Source organism: Dipteris shenzhenensis, chromosome 5, assembly GCF_047967505.1.
Source record: "Dipteris shenzhenensis isolate YYH24624 ecotype China chromosome 5, Dip_SZ_1.0, whole genome shotgun sequence".
NCBI lineage: Eukaryota > Viridiplantae > Streptophyta > Polypodiopsida > Gleicheniales > Dipteridaceae > Dipteris > Dipteris shenzhenensis.
The window spans coordinates 52,445,901-52,468,683 of record NC_141600.1 but is presented as its reverse complement, the minus strand read 5'-3'; positions in this window follow the sequence as shown (position 1 = coordinate 52,468,683).

Below are 22,783 nucleotides of genomic sequence, written 5' to 3'. Positions count from 1 at the left end.
CCATGATATAGCACCTCGACCAAGGAAAAATGCATATCCTTGTGTCGATCTCCTGGTCTCATGATCTCCAGCATAGTCACTATCACAGTATCCCATGCAACCGTGGATGACTTCCTCTATATTCTATCCCAAACTGTCTTGTACCTCTTATGTATCTCAAGACTCTTTTGGCTGCATTCCAGTGAGACTGTTTTGGATTTGCCATAAACTGTGCTAGTGAGCTTATTGCATAACAAATATCTGGCCATGTGATTGTTAGATATATAAGAGATCCGATGAGTTGCCTGTAGTATCTGTCATTGGCTGTAGGCTTTTTTGAATCTTTAGTAAGTTTCAAACTTTGTTCCATGGGAGTGGCTACAATCTTGCAATCTGCCATATGAAACTTCGTCAGGAGACTACCAACATACTTGAGTTGACTCATGAATGTGCTGTCTGAATCTCTCCTGAAGTCAATTCCAAGACAATAGTGCATAAGTCCAAGATATTTCCTGTCGAACTCTGTAGATAAGTCTTGTTTTAGTTTTCTGATGAAGCTATCCTTGCTTCCTGTCACAATCAGATCATATACGTACAAAAGTGCAATAGTAATGTCTTCGCCTTGAACTTTGTAGTAGAGAGTATGATCTACATTGGACTTCATGTATCCCAAATCAGCAAAATACTTGTCGATTCTGTTGTACCAACTTCTGGGTGCTTGCTTTAAGCCAGAGAGACTTTTCTTGAGATGGCAAACCTTACTCTCCTTTCTTGGTTCAACATAATGTGCTGGTTGTTGCATGTAGACTTCCTCATCTAGGTAACCATTGAGAAATGCATTCTTGACATCGAGCTAATACACATTCCATCTATTGGGTGTTGCTAGTGATATCAAGAACTGTATGGAATCCATCTTTGCTACTGGAGCATAAGTCTCATCATAGTCCTGACCATATTGTTGTGGAAATCCTTTTGCAACTAATCTGGCTTTGTATCTCTGAATACTTCCATCTAGATTGTACTTCACTTTGTATACCCATTTGTTTGCTATGGCCTTCTTTCTTGGTGGAAGGTCACATAATTCCCAAGTATTATTCTTATACAAAGCATCCATTTCTTCATTCATAGCAATTTGCCATTCTGGCTTGTCTACTGCATGTTCGAAGTACACTGGCTCTTCTGTAGCCATGATGGTAGTCATAAGAGCATAGTTGGTGGTTTCCACCTGAATTGCTTTGCCTTTCTGAGCATATGTCAATCTGGCTGGAGGTCTACTTTTGCTAGTAGACCGTCTGAGCTACTATGGATCCGCTTGGCATGTTGCTGGCAATTCTTGCTCTTCTTCATCAACTTGTTTTGGAGATGACTATGAAGTCGATGCTTCTATCTCCTGTGTAGGTGAGGTTTTCCATTCTGATTCCTCATCAAAGATTACATCTCTAGAGATAATGACTTTGCAGTTAATGGGATCATACAATTTGTATGCTTTGCTTTCTTCACTATAGCCAACCACAATCCATTTGCGTGACTTTGCATCCAATTTCCTGCGATGATCGTCATGTATGTGGGCATATGCTATGCAACCACCAAATATGCGGAGATGCCCAATGCGTGGCTTGTGTCTAGTGAATGTTTCATAAGGAGTCATACCTTGTATCGGTTCAATTAAGCAAGTAGTTTGCTATAGCTATTGCTTCTGCCCAATACTGATTTGGAAGATGCTTTTGACTAAGCATTGCTCTAGCACTGTCTATGAAAGTCCCATTCTTCCTTTTAGCCCTTGCATTTTGTTGAGGAGTATCTGCACATGTGAATTGTCTTCAAATGCCGTGATTTTTGCAAAAGTTCATGAATGCTGAAGACATGTATTCACCTCCTCTATCTGATCTCATGACCTTGATCTTTCTACCTGTTTAGTTTTCTACCATGGCTTTGAGCTCTTGAAATCTGGAAAACACTTCAAATTTCTCTTTCAAAAAGTAAACCCAACAATATCTGCTATAGTCGTCGATGAGAGTCAAGTAGTAAAGTGAACCATTGATACTGCGGGTCTGGGCATAACCCCATACATTTGTATGTATCAAATCAAGAATACCTCGTGCATGAGAGGTACTTCTAACAAAGTTGGTTCGCTTTTGTTTGCCAAAGCAGCATGCTTCACAAACTTTTCCAAGAAACTATAGCTTCGGAATCCCAAGTGCCATATTCTAATTCCTGAGATCTAACAAGTACTTAAAGTTGACATGACCATATCTCTTCTGCCATTTTCCAAATAGTGGCATTTGTTGCGGTTGAGCTGACATGGCATGCTTATCTGGTACTATAGCTAGCATTCTCTATAAGCATCCTTCCTTGACACCTTTTGCTACTAGCTGACATCTTTTGGATTTATCTCTAATAGTGCATTCATCAACGTCGAAGAGGACTTTGTAATTGTGTTCCGTCATTTGACCTACTGACAAAAGGTTCTTGTTGAGCTTCGGAACATAGAGCACATCTTTCACTTATCCTTTTGTACCAGTGAAATTGTTCATAGGGATAATGCCTGTCCCTTGAACCGGATTTGGTGTATTGTCTACTGTGTAGATGACATTTTTCTATCCTTCTAATGGCTTCATTTCTGTGAACCATTCCTGATGATTTGTCATGTGAGATGATGCACCACTGTCGATGTACCAAGGATCCTGTTCCACTTGGTCGACTTGATAGCTGAAATCCTCTTTGGGATTAAAATAAGTGTTTGAGTACGCTGTATCAATTTGATGCATTTCCTCGCTTGCAAGAAACATATTTCCATGTTCATTTGCAAAATGACTGTGACTAGAATGTCCACCACGATGATTTCCTCTACCTCGGGAATTCCCTCGCCTCGATTACTACTGGATTGACCGCCTTGATCGTATTGCTTCTTGCGGCAATCTCTTTCATAGTGTCCAAACTTGTGACAGTAGTTGCACTGAATGTTTGACACATTGGTGGATGCATTCCCTCATCCTTGGAATCTTCCTCGATTGGAATGATTTCCTCTTTGCTGATTTTGATGTTGCTGAGGATGATGCTGATGTTGATGTTGATGTTGACTTTGATTTTGTTGCTGATGATGACCACTTTTCTGATATGATCTACCTCTGCCTTTGCCTTTGCCTTTGCTTCTATCTGAAGCTGTGAATGCCTGATCATTAGAATGACCTTTACGTGCTTGAATTGCCTGAGTTCTGAGTTCTTCACCAAGTAGGACTGGACTTCCAGTGTCGGAATTTGCCATTGGATGGCAATACACTGGAGTAGATTCTCGTATTCCTCTCCTAGTCCATTTAGAATGACTTGAACCATTTCTGTGGGGTTCATAGTCTCTCTTGCTACTGCAAGTGATTGTTGTAGTCTTTTATGCGGAGTACATAAGCATGACCAGATTCACTGCTGTTGCAAAAACTCTAGTTGATCTGGTTTCTCAAGGTGAGAATCCTAGATGTGTTCTTGGACTCATAGAGAGCTGTGAACATATCCCATGCTTCTTTTGATGTCTTTATTGTGTTGAGCTATCCTAGCATGACATCTTGCACATTCTGCTTGATCAGGTGATAGGCATACTTGTCTTTCTTATCCCATTCTGCCTTGGGCAATGGTAGGATTGGCTACTGGTGCAGAAATTGTTTGTGTAGATGTAGATCCTGTTGCTGGTGCTATGACAACAGATGGAGTAGAGCTACTTGTGGCTGGATCGGCCAATGGTCTAGGTGTAGACCCATCGACATACTCCCATTTGTCCTGAAGTATAAGAATGGTCTCCATTCGCTATTTCCATGTACCATAATTGGAGTTGTCTAACTTAGTAGATGCCTCCAGATTGAGGTTGCTAGTCGTAGACATTGTGCAAGAAATGTACTCAAAAGTGTCATGAAAATCTCTGTATGAATCAACTGCAAATACACTGACTATGCCAAGTGAAATCTCTGAACTGTCGGTGAAGATCGAACTGCAATATATAAAATTTGATTTGTATTACAAGGCTTGTGGCAATGATTCCGGGAATAGCCAAGAGGCTTTACAAGGCTAAAATGATGTGCACGATGCCATGAGATAGCCGAATAGGCTTTACAATGGTGGCATATGTGTGTGAAATCAAATGCTATCTACCCACTGTAACAATCTGCAATGCCTCTGTACTTTATGAAGTCTACTCACTGAACTGATGAATGTAAGGTTTCAGGTAATGTAATGATGTGAAACCATATGTGATCGTATAGACTGACTCTAAGTAGGTACTAGTCGAGAATTTCGGGCATGGCTTAGATTGGCAACTTGGGGAAATTCAAAGCGTCCCCTCTATGGCGATCTAGTCTACTCTGATCTAGATCTATACCAACCATCGATTGATGAAAGAATAGCAAATAATTTCTTTTCTTTTGTTCTTTTTAAGTGCTGGGTCAGATGCATCGATGTAGAGGCAAATATGTGTGAAAGGAAGTGATTTTGCCGACGAGGCTCAAATGTGAGTGTAACTTGTGTCGAAATGTGTGTGTGATGTGACAAGCATGTAGAGCATGAAAAAACAAGTGCCTTTCCTTTTTGGAGCGCCCTCAAATTCTTCCTGGATCAAGAGATACGACTTGATCTAGGTGGAGGGGCAAAAGGAGTGCAAATGTGCTCAATGATGATGTGTCACTATGAGTCACATGCAGTGATGATGTGGCACTGTGCCTAGCAAGAGGTGTGCCAGTGAAGCCTATGCTGAGGTGGTAGGAGTGGTCACATGCAGTGACTGTGAAGCACTGTGTGTGCCTGTAGAGGTCAGTGCTGACTGGACAACTGAGGTGGCACTACTGAGGTGGCACAAATGATGATGTCAGCAGATGATGTGGCACTAATGACATGGTAAATGATGTGGCACTGATGATGTGTCCTTGATGACATGGCAGGTGATTTGTCATTAGTGATGTGGTAGGTGATGTGTCACTGGTGACGTGGTAAATGACATGTCAGTGATGATGTGTCCTTGATGATGTGGCAGATGATGTGGCAACTGAGCTGGCAGGGGTGATGTGGTAGCCTCACGGGGCTACTGACATGTCAGATAAGGAGATAAGGGTGCCACGTGGTAGATTTTTGACCAAACCTTACTCTGGTGACCTAACCAGGGGTTAACATGACCCGAGGTTAACTCTTACTACCTACACATGGCATAAGGCTGACCAAGCATGGGTGTGGTTAGATGCATGCCATGTGGCAGTGTGAGAACCAACCTTGGGTTGGAGATAAGGAGGGTCACCATGGTGCCACGTGTCACGAGGTGAGGCACCAGAATCTAAGAAGATTCGTTGAAATCTACGGATACTTCAGAATCTTGATGATTCTGTCAATCGAGTCGAAGAAAGCCGTGGGCTTCGTTGAAGACGAATGTTGACACTGCCACTGGGAGCCCATCTTACTACTAGACATCGTTTAGTTTTGCTGAGTCGAGGAGCCAGACTATGAGCAGAAGCTTGGCGTTGCTTTGGAGTTTGAATCGCCAAGTCGTTGAAGCTTTCGAGAGTCTCTGCTTGTTGCAGGTTACCCGTGAGCTCATCTTTGGTCGATGTAGTCACTGGTAGCGCTTCTTGGAGAGCCGGTGTAGAGGCTCTGTTGGAGAGGCTTGGAAATGATGCCTTGAGCTCATTGGCAGAGGCATTGAGGAATAGTCACTTGGTCGAGGCTCCGTCTTAGCTATTCGTTGGAGAGGTTAGTTGCTGGGCATAGTTGGATTGCAAGAGGCTCACTGGAGCCTTTGGATGAGTTGTGTCTACGAGAAGGAGCTCTGTGAAGTTGAGGCTGCTCGCTAGTGCTGGGAGTTACCAATGCAAGAGAAGTTGTTGCTATTATTGGACTTGGATAAGGCAGCTCGTTGAGGACTATTGGTGTTGGCTAGTAGCCCAGCTATGGAGAGGCTAGCGTCTATGGAGAGGGATAGTGTGGGCTTTCGTTGAAGGTGCAGGAGGCACTGTATACTTAGGATTGTCGACAGCCCTTAGTTTGGGCTGCTAGATGGCTTTGCAAGAGCGACTGGAGAGGAGTGTGGATGTCCGTCGGCAGCTTGCATGCACTGTTGGAGAAGCATGCGTACATTTTGGAGTTTGGAGCTAGCCATCGATGGCACAAGGCCTTGGTACAAGGGCACTGCTGAAGCTTGCAGAGCCTCAAAGGTAGTTGTTGAAGATGCTAATCCCGCTTGTAGGTGTCGCTGCTGTAGCCCACCGAAGGCAAGGCTCCCCTTAAAGCAATTCGCCACCAATACAGTTCAAGTGAAGGGTGTGGTTGAAGTGCAAGATAGGACCTACAAAGTGACTATGTCTCTCTCTCTCAGACTCTCTCAAAGTAAAGTCTCTCTCATAGCAGAAATCTCTCAGCATAGATCTCTCATGAAACTTTTCAAGAGCTCTCTCAATGAATCCTCTCACAAACTAGATCTCTCTCTCTCAAAGAAAGAAACCTTTCAACCTCACAAGGACAAAAATATCTTTCAAATGAACATGATTTTCTCTATCACTCAATGGAAGTGAAAATCACTCAAGAAGAACTCTCTCAATCTTTCAATCTCTCTCACTCTCTCAAGGATCCCAATGCCTCAACGGAAGGCAAGGGAGCTCTGATACCATGACAAAATATGAAGAGGGGAGAGGAGAAGAGTGGAGATGAGGAGAGAGGGCACAGCTATAGAGCACACCACAAATGACTATGACTAACTATACACTAGATTTAGTTGAAAAAATAGAATATATACAAACCCATTTAGGGTTAGGGTTAGGGGATCTAACCCTTTCCTTTATGGCACTCTATAAGGTTAGTGCTATGCACATATGATCACGTGATGGTGCTATGCACACATGATCACATGATGTTGAGCATGAACTCTCAACATAATATTCTTTGTAATCCTCTCTTCCTCTTGACCTTGTTCCCATGGCTGCTGCTGAAGTGTACTTGGAAAGATCTACAATTTCATCAAAGGCTAGCACACAACACAGGAAATTTGCCATTGTGGCTAGATTGGGAGTTTCTTTTCATATGCCATGAGTATTGGTACTCTAGACAACAGGGCAAGTGAGGAGACAAAGATGAAGATGCCCAACATAGTGAAGAGGAGACAAAGACTTTAGGACTGTGAGTAATGGAATATTCTACGTAGCACACAAACAAAAATGTGGAACTAAGAAAATCTTTGAATGATGAACAATATAAATCTCATACAACTCTCTACATTAGCTCCATAATTCGAAGTCTTTTTTTTTATAAAGCAAGTGGAAGCAGCAAGATCTGGTGAATATGGTGAGCATACTTACCAAAGCTTCAAGAAAGCTTGATTGCAAGGAGATCCTGACAAGATTGCGGTAGCCCCTTCAATGTAATCTGAAATGACTCATGTAATTGGAGAGAGAGCGAGTCCACATGAGAGAATACTCTAACTCAACAAGGATTCTTGGTGATGGATCAAGAAGGAGGAAGCTTGCACATGTGTGTGAGTGTGTATGAGAGAGAGGCAGTACAAGCACTACAATGTTGCCTACAGTAGCAGGAGCAGAGTGAGTGAGAGGAAGGACAATAGTTTCTAGCGGTGGAACAAGCAAAAGGAATATTGCACCTCTGTTAGAGAGAGAGAGCTAGTGATGGAGCAGGCAAGATGAATAATTCACCTCTGTGCATGTGTGTGTGTGTGTGTGTGTGTGTGTGTGTGTGTGTGAGAGAGAGAGAGAGAGAGGGAAAACCTATAACTACATTTCAAATAGAGACACTCCACATATGGGCTGAGTGTAACTCCCAATTAACATTATGCTCACTTACAAACAAAGACAAAACATGCTATTCAATTGTGCTTCTTAGCATTGACCACGGACATGATTTTTTGAGTGGGTTAACATGCTTCCACCCCAATGACATTTGTCATGGATCTCGTCAAAGTGTTTCTTAGGACAACCAACAACCCTTGATAATACTGGACAATGCTTCATTAATTTCTTGTTGTAAGAATTGATGTGAACTTTTCCTTTAATATGCTCTGATAAAATGGTTTATAGATTTAAACCTCGGGACACAAAAACAACCATTTTCCATCACATGTACACATCACTCTTATAGTGTTATTATCCTTGTAGTCATTCAAAGTTGCTTCAATAATCTCAAACTTTGCTCCTACAATACCTCAAATACATGAAAATTTTTAGAATAATCTTTTGTTGGCCCTATTTGGGAAAACTTAAAACAAAAGAAAATTTATATTCACACTGCCTAGATCTATTTATGAGTGCTTGTATGCTAGCTGATACAACTTCTCTATTGTTGCAAGAGCTACAACATAAATATTAGTTTCCTTGGAAAACCTTGCAAATGGAAAAGTAAATAGCTATGTATCCAACCACTTTTTCCTCATGGATCTCTCTTTGAATTGAGAATCACATCTATCCTTCCCATCATTAACATATTTAACACTCTTGCTTAATCCCCAATCGATAATTCCTATGAAAACCATATTGGACTTACTATCAAAGTAAAGCATTATGTTACATGGACGTAAGTCATTGTGCAAAAGACCTTTTCTAGGTATGTATGCTAGGGTCTTCAATCAGAGTACCATCTAGATTTATGGCATGAGTACGTGTTGAGATATCGAGCTCCACTCGTGATATGCCAGGTGACCGTTTTGCATTTATGTCACCGACTTGTTAGCTGCAGATGCGGTTGGTACACCGCCCATGAATAATAGCTGGATGACAACTATCCTTATCTACTCTAGTTCGTGGCTCAGTTAATATGCCACCTTAGTTAGCTGAGTTTGGTTTGAGACCCACATATAGGGTTCTTCTATTTCTTTGTACTAGAGTTCTTTTGGCTTTCACAACTAAGAAGAGGAAAACTATTTTCAGCCTCCACCTTTGTGTGTATTCCCCCATTGTGTATGTGAGAAAGCCGCAAGTGAGACTCCTTCCTTCTCTCCCACTATCTTCACATTACGTACATGAGATATATGATTTAGCTCATCTCCCATAGAGTTTGAGCTCATAACATTCAGCCTTGACCATTTCTCCAATGTGTCACTATTCCAATACTGATATACCAAATTTGGAGGCTATATCACACGAGCAATTGTGTGAACAAGTGCTCTATGAGTTAATTGGGCTTGCATTGTTTCAATGTTTACCACCATCAACTCTCTCACGGATCTTTTCTCTTCTCTTTCACTTGGCTTTTTAGACACCTTGAGAAGCTTAATGGGGCAAACATCCCATTTGGATCAAAGAATTCTACTTCAATGATGTTACCTTACCGTACAAGCCTTCACCCAACAAATAATTTTTCTCGTGCACATAAATCTATTCCTTCTCTAAAAAGAACAAAGATGGCATCTTCAATCCTTTGGGATTGACACATTATTTTGAAGAAGTAGCATGGGATGCTTTAACCTTTGAAGTCATAAGTGCTTTCCACTTTGAAGAGAACCAATCAATCAACTCTTCAAATTTTATCATGCAACTTGGATTTAATGTGCCTACCCATTTTCCCTAAACACTTTTCATTCTCCCTAGTTCAATGCAGATACCTCTCCTTCCCATTTCTCTTCCCCTTTCCTTCCGCCCCCCCCCTCTCTCTCTCTCTCTCTCTCTCTCTCTCTCTCTCTCTCTCTCTCTCTCTCTCTCTCTCTCTCTCTCTCTCTCCTCCTCTTCCATCTCCCCTCCTCTCTCTCTCTCTTCCCCTTTCGCCCCTCGCCCTCTCTCTCTCTCTCTCCCCCTTCCTTTTTAAAATTTCTTATTGCTGTGTAGTGTGAGAGATACCCTTCCCGCTCTTCTCCCTCTCCCCTCCCCCCCCCCCTCTCTCTCTCTCTCTCTCTCTCTCTCTCTCTCTGCCCTTCTCTGCTCCCCTCGCTCTTCCCTTACCTTCTTTCCTTCTCCAAGCCTTCCCCTTGTCTTTCCCCCTCCGTTCCATCTCTCTCCCCCTTCCCTCCCTTCCCCTTCTTTCCCTCTCTTTCCCTCTCATCAAGATGCATCATTTGAAGGTGTGTCCTTAAAAACCTTGTAACTATTGCAAGGTGTTTATTGGCACCATTATAAAGTTCTTTGAGATTATACCATTGTTGCTTTTTAAAACTCTGAAAGGTGTTTATTGGCACTGTTATTAACTCTTGGAGATTTTAGAGTTCCAAAACTCTAAAAGGTGTGTATTAACACTGTTATTAAGTCTTGGAGATTTTAGAGGACTCTCATGGTAAATTAATCTCATGCATGGACCTTAAGTGTGTGTGTGTGTGTGTGTGTGTGTGTGTGTGTGTGTGTGTGTATGTATGTATGTATGTATGTATGTATGTATGTATGTATGTACGTAAATACATGCATACATACATATGTAGTTTGTCCATGGATTTAAATGATTTTATTTATTTAAGTAATTAACAAGTTAAGAAAAGTTAAAATTTTAAATGAGGATTCTTAAAAATAAAAATTTATACTAGGATTTTTGCAATATAGAGAAATGTAAGAATTATGTTTCTTAGTTTTTGCATTATTATTACAAAATGATAGTGTATATAAGTAAAAATTTTATTTCAAAAGGGTAGTCCCACCTTTTGGGTTGGGAAGGATATTTTCATAAAGTAGATTTTTTGAATATAAATTTAAGTACAAAAATGAATTGGGACCATGCACCACTCTTTGTAAGATGTTACATTAAATTTCATAATTTTATTTTTATTTTCTTTAGAAACCTCTCAAATTTGGCTTAATTTTTTGTTTTAATTTATTTTTTCAATAGTGTTTTTTTACTTATGAAAATGAATTTGGACATTGCAGAGTCCAAAATTAGTGAAATATATGTTAGTCCCTAAGTAATCAATTCTTCTAATGCGTAGTCTTTAAGAAATCTACCACGAAGAGTACCCTGGCCTCTTGATATGGTCTACGATCAAGTCTAAGGAACATTGCAATATATAAGGGGTTGTTGTTGTATAGGTTTTAGTAGGTTTTAGAAATTTGGTATAAAGAACACTTTTGAATCTCTTGGTCCCTTAAACTTGCTAAATAGTCATGAGAGTCAAATCATCTAGTTCAAAGAGAGAGAGAGAGAGAGAGAGAGAGAGAGAGAGAGAGAGAGAGAGAGAGAGTCTTAAGAAACCAATTAGTTTTGTGTCATGTGCAAAAGGTAACATCTATGAAATGAAGAGTTGTAAAAAATGCCCATTGTCTGAATATAAATTCAAGGGTGGAATGCAAAAACTATTCTCGAAGTGTCTTTTTTGAGCCTCGTATCTAAGACTCATTAAGAATTGGGAAAGTATTTTGACTCAAGGGAAAGAGGAATGGATAAGCTCTTTGTGGATCTTGCTTCAAAAGTCATAACTATGATGAAGAAAGAAGATCCAAAATGGAATATGAAATATGGATTTATAATTTTTGTGTGAGCATACCGCTAAGTGTCATGCAAAACCCCTAAAAAATATGCTCTGAGTTGTGTTATTCCAATCTGCACATACCCAATGGAAAGATACTTTGTAAATTCATCAATCCAACCCATCTTGATCCATGTGCAAAGTATTATGTGCATCGTATATGCTTTGGATGGTCAAAGTCACCACCACAAATCCCATTTTCCATCAAGTGTTATGCAAAATCACCCAAAAATAGTATTTGAGGTGTGTTATTCAAACACACACATACACGATGGACACCATACTCTTCACTCATGTCAATCAAATCTACATTGAGGCTTGTGCAATGTATCATGCCCATCGGATATGCTTGGGATCGGATGGTCAAACTCGCCACAAATCCCATTTTTCACTAAGTGTTATGCACAACTGCCAAAAAGCACACTTTGAGGTGTGTTATTCAAACATACACATACCCGATCGGCATGATACTTTGAATGTGCATCAACACAACCTATGTTGAACTTTATACAAAGTATCGTGCCCATGAGATATGGTTTGGATGGTCAAAGTCGCCACAAACCCCGTTTTTCACCAAGTGTTATGCACAACCGCCAAAAAATAGTATCTGAGGTGTGTCATTCGAATGCACTCATACCTGATGGTGGGCATGATACTTTGTAAACATGTCAATACATCTTATTTTTAGGTGTGTGCAAAATATTGTGCCCATAGAATATGCTTTGGATGGTCAAACGCGCCACAAACACTGTTTTTCACCAAGTGTTATGCACAATCGCTAAAAAATAGTATCCGAGGTGTATTATTCAAATTCTCTCATACATGATTGGCATGATTATTTGCACACGTGTTAATTTAACTTTTTTTGAGGTGCATGAAAAAGATCTTGCCCATCGGATATGCTTTGGATGGTCAAACATGCCACAAACCCCGTTTTTCACCAAGTGTTATGCACAACTGCCAAAGAATAGTATTTGAGGTTTGTTATTCAAATGCTCTCACACTCAATCAGCATGATACTTTGTACATGCATCAATATAACATATGTGTAGGTGTGTGCAAAGTATCATGCCCATTGGATATGCTTGGATGGTCAAAATCGGCACAAACCTCGTTTTTCATCAAGTGTTATGCATAACCGCCAAAAAATAATATTTGAGGTGGATAGTTTGGGTGGTCCCTATTGTAAGGGAAACAACCAAAAAGGGATCTTTCTAGTCCTTCTCACCCTCCACCTCAACATATCATCACCCACACCTTGGAGCACTCTCATTGGTACAGCTCAAATCCCTCCCTAATATCCTTGAAATTAGGAAACACTAATAAGAGACCCTTTTGAGACCTAATTTCTCCCCTAATGATTATAGAGAGATGATGTGAAATTTATTATGTGGAAATGACTGCCAAAAATTAAACTTTTGATTTTCGAATGACATTTTCCTAAAGTAAACTTTCCATTTGGGAAGGATTTTTAGGATTAGTCCAAATGTAGACATATGAGTCCAAAATTAATGAAATATGTGTTGAGCATGCATTAAAAGTGGAGCACTTTAGTATTTTGACACGGTCTACAATTCGCCCAGAAGAATGCCTACTAGAATGAAGTTAAGTAATGCATAGTCTCTAAGCAATCTAGCCTCAGGAGCACTCCGATCTTTTGACATGGTCTACATTTCCCTTGGAAGATTGTTCATAAGAATTAAGTGATCTAATATGTGGTATATAAGCAATCTAGCCTCAGGAGCACTTTGGTCTTTTGACATGGTCTATAATTCCCTTAGCGAAATGCCTACTAGAATGAAGCCAAGTACTAAATAGTCTCTAAGCAGTCTAGCCTCAGAAGCACGCCGGTCTTTTGACATGGTTTGCAATTCCCCTGGAAGCCATGGGAAAAAATAGGATTTTGAGTTTCCAACGCTGCCTAACTTGTGTCAGCTCAATAGCTCTCAATTGTCCTATTTTGAGGTATTTTTTCACTACCTTTGTTTTCAATACTTGTGATTTGAAACCATATATCCTTAAGAATGAAAAGAATTATGTATTATTAGAACTAAATAATTATAAAGAATGAAACTTCTTTTTAAGTTAGAAATCAAAACTTAGCTATGGCTCACCAAAGGACAATGTTTAGAATGTTTGGCACTCCTACAACTTTTGCAATGCATAGTCTCTAAGCAATCTAGCCTCAAGAGCACTCCGGTCTTTTGAAACAATCTGCAATTCCCTTGGCAGAATGTTTATAAGAGTCAAGTCATCTAATGCATAGTTTATTTACAAGAAATATAGCCTCAAGAGCACTCCAGTTTGTTGACATGGTTTGCAACCCCCCTGGTAGAATGCTCATGAGAATTAAGTCATCTAATGCATGGTATATAAGCAATCTAGCCTCAAGAGCACTTCGGTCTATTGGCACAGTCTAGGATTCCCTTGGCAAAATGCCCACAAGAATGAAGCTAAGTAATGCATAGTCTCTAATCAATCTAGCCTCAGGAGACTTCGGTCTTTTGACACACTCTGTAATTCCCTTAGCAGACTGTTCATGATAATTAAGTCGTACAATATATGGTATAAGCAATCTAGCCTCACTCATTCAACAAAGGCAACATCCCTTTCATGATAAAAATGTTGGATAGCACCCCAAAAAAAAGTTTCCATGCTACCATCGAGATATTTGATATTGCTATAGATACTAGAGACCCCATGATGCCTCACACATTCTTTTGGATGGTGACGGAGACCACTTTTTAAGCAACACAACATGAAACGTTGTGCTACAGTCCAAGCTCCACAGATATATGAAAAGCTCAAAGCGGCTGTCATATAACCGAATGCAACAATCAATGCTACAAATAATACCTAGGGGGTGAATTGCCACAGAGTTTCCAAAACTATAAAGGTGGCTGCAATGCTAAAGGTGGCTATTAAGGAGCAAGCTGCCATGCAAAAGCTAAGGGTAGGAAGATGCTACGTGAAAATCATGTTGCTTTATGCCTTGTGTGTTCGAGAAGAATGATAGAGCCATGGTCTTTTAATTATGATTGTCGATTTCAGAGCGTGATGGAACGTCATTAGCTACGAAGGAACCAAAAAGAGAAAACTCTATAGTAAGCTTGTAGTGGGGTGGCAAGTAGAAATGAGCATCTCGTATCTTTAGAAAGAATGCGAAAAAGACTTGGGAGGTAGATACAACGAAAGTAGAAGTAGCCAGCAACGGAGTAACAAGCACAAAAGAGTACATAAGCAAAGACAATCAGCTGAGCAAGGAAAGTGAACTAGATAGTGGGAGCAGCCATGACAAAGTACAAGCTAAGGGAGGAGGGACCTGTGAGCTTGAAGTCACCATAACGAGGCCGAGCGAAACAAGACTATCCGAATAAAGGGACAGTAAAGCGGACACAGTGCAGGAGCAAAAGGTAAGGCATAATGGCTCAAGGGTAAGGTAGGCAAGACATAAGGAGTAGTTGTGAGCATATAAATTGGGCGTTGTAAAAAGAGAGCATTATTAGTTCGGTTAGGGAGGTAGAAAAATTTAAAATTACAATTGGTATCATGAGTAGAGATAGGGAAGCGGGTTATATGCCATGTATAAATGGTTACAAGGGGTAGTTAATAAAATTATGGGTTCTAAGGTTAGATAAGTACTCCTTATTAAAAAAATTTTGAGTGTGCGTGCATTTGAGTAATGTGTGTGGGTAAGTAGGAGTAGGTGTGTGTGATGTAGTATAATAACAAATTTACATGTAGGTACTAGTATTCTTAAGTAACAATTATACAAATTAAAATCATAAGCTTAGCGAAGATCAGTAAATAGCGGTTTAAAGGTTACCTAAAGAAATAGTGAATGTAAAACAAGGGAAAAATTAGATAGGGAAGAATCTAAAATAGGGAATCAAACCAAGAAATGTCAATTATTATTTTCACAATCCAAGATAATTAATTATAAGAATACAAGGAAAGGATCATTTAATTATTATAAAACACATGAAAGGCCAGGGGGTAAGAATCATTAGATTAATGCACAGCCCAAGGTAATGCAAAAAGAGTCGTGTAAACTAGTAAGCTCACAACTAAAAATTGTAGAATCTTACAAGAACTGAGTACTAATCTGATCACAACCAAATCTTTAGGATCCATGTACAAGATTTCATTCTTCCATCAAAGCAAAAGTTCCCATAAACCACCAACAACAGGGATCCATGAACTAGATAACCATAAGATGTCAATCTTCCATCAGAGAGATAGTTCCCTACAAATATAACCATAACATGTTGAAAAAGAACTGTTAAAAAATTTTGTAAGCACTGTTTATATGAAATGAATGCTAGTGTGTGTGAGTATGTTTGTGTGAGAAACATTAAACTTGTGTGTGTGTGTGTGTGTGTGTGTGGACCACCCCCAACCTAGAGGATAAGACCACATGGTGAGGGGTAAGCCCACCATTTGGAAGTTACCCCTCACCAAAGAGCATTATAAGAGTAGCAATGTCAAACCGTAACCCAGGAGACTTGTTCTTTTTCAAAAAGGTAAGGATATTTTTGGTGATTTAGGATCAAATCCATTTTTATTAGTCTAAGTAAATCTATATAAGCCCAAGAACACTATGAAGCATTGTAAATAAGTGGAAGAACTTGCAAAACACACACTTTATATGCACAGCTTCTTGGTCATTGCCTGCAGCATGGATGAAAGAGACATTAGGACAAGGTAATTTATCATTTTTCCAAAATGTGTGCCAGAGATGGTCACTTTCTATCATGTCCGAGGTAGGTTAGCCATCTTTCCAAATGATTTCCATTCCAGAACGAGAATAGTATCATTGGGTTATCATCATGGACTAGACATATTGCCCAGATGTACGACGTCACCCAAGCATGTGGCTTCTTCCAATGCACTGGCCTTCAATGCATCAATGGACACAGAAACCCTCAACACCTTACATGCATAAATCTTGTCCCTTTCAAAGGGAGCGACAAGAATATTGCACATGTTGACTGTTCCTTTTCGTGCCTGTGCCCATAGCTACACTAGGCATGAATCGAATGTCTCATCATTGAAGCAGTATGGGCCACATGGGTCTTGGTAATTCTACATGATCACGCAAGCCATGTGATGTGCGTGGTGCTTGTGTAGGCGAGAATGAAGGAGATGGGAATGTATCTGCTTGTGCAGATAGATTGTGTATTTGTGGTCCAGGCAAAAATACAGGAGATGAAAACTGGTCTGTGCGTGCGGTAGGAGGCACAAATGGAGGCACAAAAGACGTGGTGAAATGTGATCGTGCATGTGGTGGGAGATGTGAAAAAGGAGGAGGAACTTCTAGGTATGAAAGACCTTGGAAAAAAGGGATACGGGGTTGGACATGTTGTGGTGGATGCACTGGTGCATACATGTGGCATGGCTGCAGTGGTGCTTGCGGCTGCGTTGGGTGGAATGCAACATATGACTAGGGACGTGGGTGCATTGGTGCTTGTGGTTGTGGTGGATGTAATGCAGCATCTGATTGGGGGCATGGGTGCATTGATGCTTGTGGTTGCGACTGTGCTTGGGGACATGGGTGCATTGATGGAAGGGAGGTCGAGGCAGCTCCTTTGCCTTTGTAACCTCGCCACGCATTCTTGATGTACGTGACCTTGGCATCTACAGTAGGACACTCCCACTTTGTGTCACATGAGTTTATGTCTCGATCTATTTGATCGAGGCATCATCGGCCCTCCATTACTAAGTGGTACAAATACTGGTCTATAGACTCTACTGTGAAAACATCTGGAAATTGATCACGCAAGGTCCTCCCTCCACGCTCTGCCATTGTCCTCACCAAATTTTGTACACCACTTTCACCATTTTGGAAAGCTATCTCAATGATGTCCTGATCGACATTCATTAAGAAGTGTACATTCTCATTTTTTAGCACCTTCCTTTGAGACTTTGTGAGATCAGGTTGTTGAGACTTCCTCTTCTCACCTGTGTAAGCCATCTCATATGTAGTAAGCTGCAACACAGAATTCAAAAAAGAATTCAGTGCCAGGTGCAATAAGCAATCAATGCAAGCAGTCTAAGAAATTACTTAGGTATAACCTCTCAACTCAAGCTCAAGCCTCAAATCATGTAACATACTATAGAAAATCAAAACACAAAAAATGACCTAGGTATAACCTAATCATGGACTTCACCATCTAACACTAGGATTCAACTGCAACACACAACTATCAAGGGACAGTTGAGTGCCAGACTAAGTGTCTAAAAGCACATCGCATGATTTCTAACTTAGGCTGCAACACACAACTATCCAGGGATAGTTGAGTGCCAGACTAAGTGTCTAAGACAACATCGCATGATATCTAACTTAGATTGCAACACACAACTATCAAGGGACAGTTGAGTGCCAGACTAAGTACTTGAAAACATCTCTAAACTTAGACTATAACACACAACTCTCAAGGGAGAGATGAGTGCCTGAATAAGCATCTATGAAAACATCACTAAGCTTGGACTGTAACACACAACTCTCTTAAGAGAGATGAGTGCTAGCCCAAGAGTTCCTATAAATAAACATTTTTATACAAACTGAGAGTGCAACACACAACTCTCTTAAGAGAGATGAGTGCTAGTCTCAGGTAAAAGATAATTATTTATGTTATAATTAAAATTGCAACACACAACAAAAACAGACTGCAACACACAACTCTCGCAAGAGAGATGAGTGCCAGCCTATCTACACACTTAAATACAATACAAAATAAATATTAAACAATTTAAAAAGACAACAACACACAACTCTCCTAAGAGAGATGAGTGCCAGTTCTAAACAAAACAAGAGAGAGAGAAACATTGATTACTAACAAAAGACTATAATAAAAGTAAGGTGCAGAAAGGTACCTATGATGAGAACTGGTAGTATGAAAGTAAGCAAGAGGTAACAGGTAGGCAACCAAGAGGTGGCAGGCAGGCAAGCAGGTGCCTCAAGAATACAGCTAGATGTATTCGTACGAATACCAAAAATAACAATTGTTTCATATTTATACTACGTTTATTCGTACGAATATGTTTATACGTACGAATAAAGGTTTATTCGTACGAATAACCTATTCGTACGAATAAATTAGGAAAAATCGTTGGATTCGTTTTAATTCGGGAAAATCACGATTTCTCGCGTTTTTTTGAATCGAAAAAAAATTTCGAGTGAATTAATGCAACTTAGCAGGAAACCTCCTTCCATGGAAAAAGATTCATGATAGGACTAAGAGCATACAACAACCACAAAAATGATAAAGTAAGCTTAATAAGGGGTTTATCCTAATCTTAATGCTATTTCCACCTTCCCTTGTGTGCATAATGTTGAACATGTGACTTCTAAATTGACCATTCCCCATGTGTAAAATTGTAATCCCAAACTTGTATAAATATCTCATAATGGAATGAAGACACACTCTTTGAGCATTGTGTTCACTCCAACTTTGGTGTTCTTGTGCAATTGTCTCCAAGTGTCCATGCTCCCTTGCACTATCAACATCCAATAGCATGTTAGGAGAGCTAAAATACTTTTGACTACTATAACCAAAAAAATAAATCCCTAGCTAAAACCTTCAGTTATAGTCAATTGATGAATAATTCAAGCCATTAGATGGATATCATTGTGTAGAGCTTTAACTATTTAACATTTCTCCTTTTCACAAAAAGGAAATCTTACATATCCATGAAAAGTTACGGGTTATGAAATGTTAGGGAAAAAATGCATTCAACCCCTATCCACAAAAAAATATCAAAATGTGGACAAATTCTAAGGTCTAATTTTTTTGACTTATTCCCCCCTTCACCTCCTTTCTTATAAAAGTGCACCAGCCCTTGATTCTTCTTCTTCCACATCTAGATTCCCTCCTCTTCCAAATTCTCTAGACCTATGCAAGCCGCTCCTCCCTCTACATCAAACACCACCACCTTATTCCCATCCTCATCAATCAAGCTATGCGTCCAGCCCTTCTTGCTGCAATGACCTAGCCATCCACCCACCATCCATTGTCTTCCTCAACCATCCTAACACATCATCTGAGTTCTTTTTTGGAAAAGGATTGTGAAAGTGATCATCTCCCCTTCCCTCTTTATTTTTGTCAAGTTTTTCAAATTCCATCATGCCTTTTATTCTGCCTTTTTTGTGTGTCTTAACTTTTTTTCTCGTCCCTTCCCCTCTCACCCCCCTGTTTTATCCCCCTCCTATTCTTTACTTCCATTCTCCCTTCCTTAGGTTTTCATCTCCCTTAGCCCCTCTTCCATTCCCCACCCTCTCTTTCCTATTCCGTTATCTTTCTCTTTCTTCCTCCTTTTCTGTCTCTCTCTCTCTCTCTCTCTCTCTCTCTCTCTCTCTCTCTCTCTCTCTCTCTTTCACATTCCCCCCTACCCCTCCCCTTTCATTCCCACCCCCATTGTCCCTCTCTACCCTTCCATTACCCTCTCTCTAACCTTACTCATTCTTTCTCAAACCAACCTTCATTTTATCTCATCCCCCCCTCCCTCCTTCACCTCTCTCTCTCTCTCTCTCTCTCTCTCTCTCTCACACACACACACACACACACACTTTCCGTTGGGGATCCTTGGCTTCTAGGATCACCTAATAGATGAGTGATGCCCCTTGGCCCTAAGGTGAGGATCTTAGAGAAAAAGATGCTATGAATTGAGCAATTACATCTTACTGCCAGTGGTAACTATGATGATGTTTATAGTGGCATCTACTAAGCTTCGTATTATATTATTTTGTCTTGAATTATTTATGATAATTCTCGATATTGTGGAAGTATGGTGATTTTATACAGGCATTTTGGACATGAATTTACAAGAAAAATTGATTCCTGAAGTCCACTAATAGGTATTGGACAATTGGGTAAAGGTGGAATCTTACCCCCCCTTAAGTGATTAATGGATTTGGGTAGATGGATAGTGTAATCCAAAGGCACTACACGTGATTAGAACCATAGGATGTGATAAGTGGCATGGAGTAAGGGTAGGACCACAAACGGAAGTGGTAGTGAGATTGTAAAATTTTAATGGCCATTCCTGGCATTATATCTTTGGAGATCTCAATAGGTGAGAGTTTTCAAAGGAGGAGGGAGTAAGGGTAGGACCGCAAACGGAAGTGGTAGTGAGATTGTAAAATTTTAATGGCCATTCCTGACATCATATCTTTGGAGATCTTAATAGGTGAGAGTTTTCAAAGGAGGAGGGCATGAATTATATATGGGGGATTGAAGTTTCCCCATTGTACATGGCTCATAATAAATGGAGTTTGGTTTGTAATGGGATAATAAAGGAGCCTACGTGTCTTTGGGATTAATGAGCCTAAGGACATCCCTGCAAACATTGGCATCCAAATTCAACTGGTAAGAAAGGAGGAAAACTAATATACACACTCTTCGAGGGTGGAGGTGCGAGGATCGAGGCCACTTGCATGGACGAATCCTACCAATGGGAGGCCTCACGACTGGCAGAAGGATCGATGCTCAAGTTTCACAGACAATGGAGCCCATCCCAAGTGTAGCGAGTTTCCTCTCTGTCCTTACCGAACTGGTTCACTTAGAGACCCTGTGTAGGAGAAGCGCTAGTCTCCACTGTGATTTCACCTCATTCCCAACTGGGTCCGCCTTGTCTCCCTTTTGCTCTCAAAAAATGGGCACGATTGTGGACACAGCATACGCTATATGTATACTTTAACCTTGTCGATTCGCCAAGCTGTGAATTGCTCCCTGCTGCTGACTCAAAGTCTTCCAACTGCCATGATATACAAGGCTATGCCCACGAATGAATATGATGAGCCAAGGTGTGTGTTACAGCCTCCCACGAATGAATATGATGAGCCAAGGTGTGTGTTACAGCCTCCCAAACTGTATAGGAATGGGTCGCCGTACTTCCTGGTTGTGTGGTCTTGTCGTGGATGAATACTGCAGCAATATATGGCACGTTGTAAGGTTCATGAAGCTAGATATACAGGGACCCTGTGTTCTCTCGCCTTTGAGTCCCTCAAATCTATTGTGACCTGGCACTTGTTTACTATACTAGCAACCCTCCTCTCCTCTGCTACGTGAAGTTCGGATCTATGCTTTGTATCGTGTGTTGTGGCGCAGCTCAGACATTGGTGCTACTGGCTATGCGAGCCATCATAACGTAGAAAGCCTAAATGGTTCCTTTGAAAAGATGGACCAGATGGGACTGTCAGGAAAATTTTAAGTCATTATTTTCTTGTTTACTACTAGAAACACATAAGCATATAAAGGTTTTCTATTATACGATACACTAAGGTCGTCTCGGATGGATTAGCCCACCTTCTCCAAACCATCTGAAGACTAGAAGTGCAAGCTGGCACAAATATGTTTTAATCTCCTCCCCCCACTGTCCTTGAGTTTCTGCCTTTGAGGTTGTCAGGTAGAGCTTCATTAGAGAAAAATCGGGCAGCCTTGGAAAATAGGCGGCCGGTTTATCTTGAAGTGATCTCCATAGGAAGGTTACTCTAATTCATGGAATGGGAGTCATTATGGTGTGTGAAGTATTTATGGTTTGAGACAATACTTGTTACGAGTTGAGCTACACGATAGTAGCAAGCTTTGACTAAAAGGAGAGATTACTTTTGATAGATAAAGCCACGATAAGACAGAGCTTATAGAGCCTCTCAGTTGGAGGACTACTGGAGTCTAAGATAATTTATCTCGGCAAAACATGACTTCGATAGTCATTTTCGGTCCAAGTATATATGGTATGGGTTGATGGATTATACTACATTACCAAGGACAATTTAGGTCCTAGCATGTTTCCAGGCATGATTCATATCTTTGTAGGTATCGGGTCATCACGACAAGTGCCTAAGACAATAGATGGGATGACGAGAGAATCAACCTTGCATTCCATGATTATGAGGCATTCATCTTCGATTTTTTGTAGGAGTTTGTTGTTGCCTTAGTCTTTTTTTGCTTTTGAAGAAACTAGGGCTCTTTCATTATCAAATGCCCTTTGATATATTACCTCCTTACACTTGTTTTATACAAGACTAAAGGTAAAAGGGTAGATCATTTCTAAAAATCTCTCTAAATCCTTCTTTTATCTTAAATAAGAAATGGTTTTGCAGCCATTTATGTTTTTATTTTCATGGCATTTTCATTATCACAATAGAAAATCGTGGGGAATCCACGTAAATAGCTGGCAGTATTCTTTTCTATTAATTAGTGGGCAAGAAAATGATTTGGTTGCTTTCCTGGAAGCTGATTTTCTACCTACTAGAGGATGGAATTCCTTTATGAAAATAGTGTATACATTTCATATGTTTCCATTTTGGATTTCCATATTGTACTCTATGATCCTTTGAGTAAAAACAAGCTCTTAATAGTGGCTATATTAGAAATATTTTCTCCCTCTACTAAT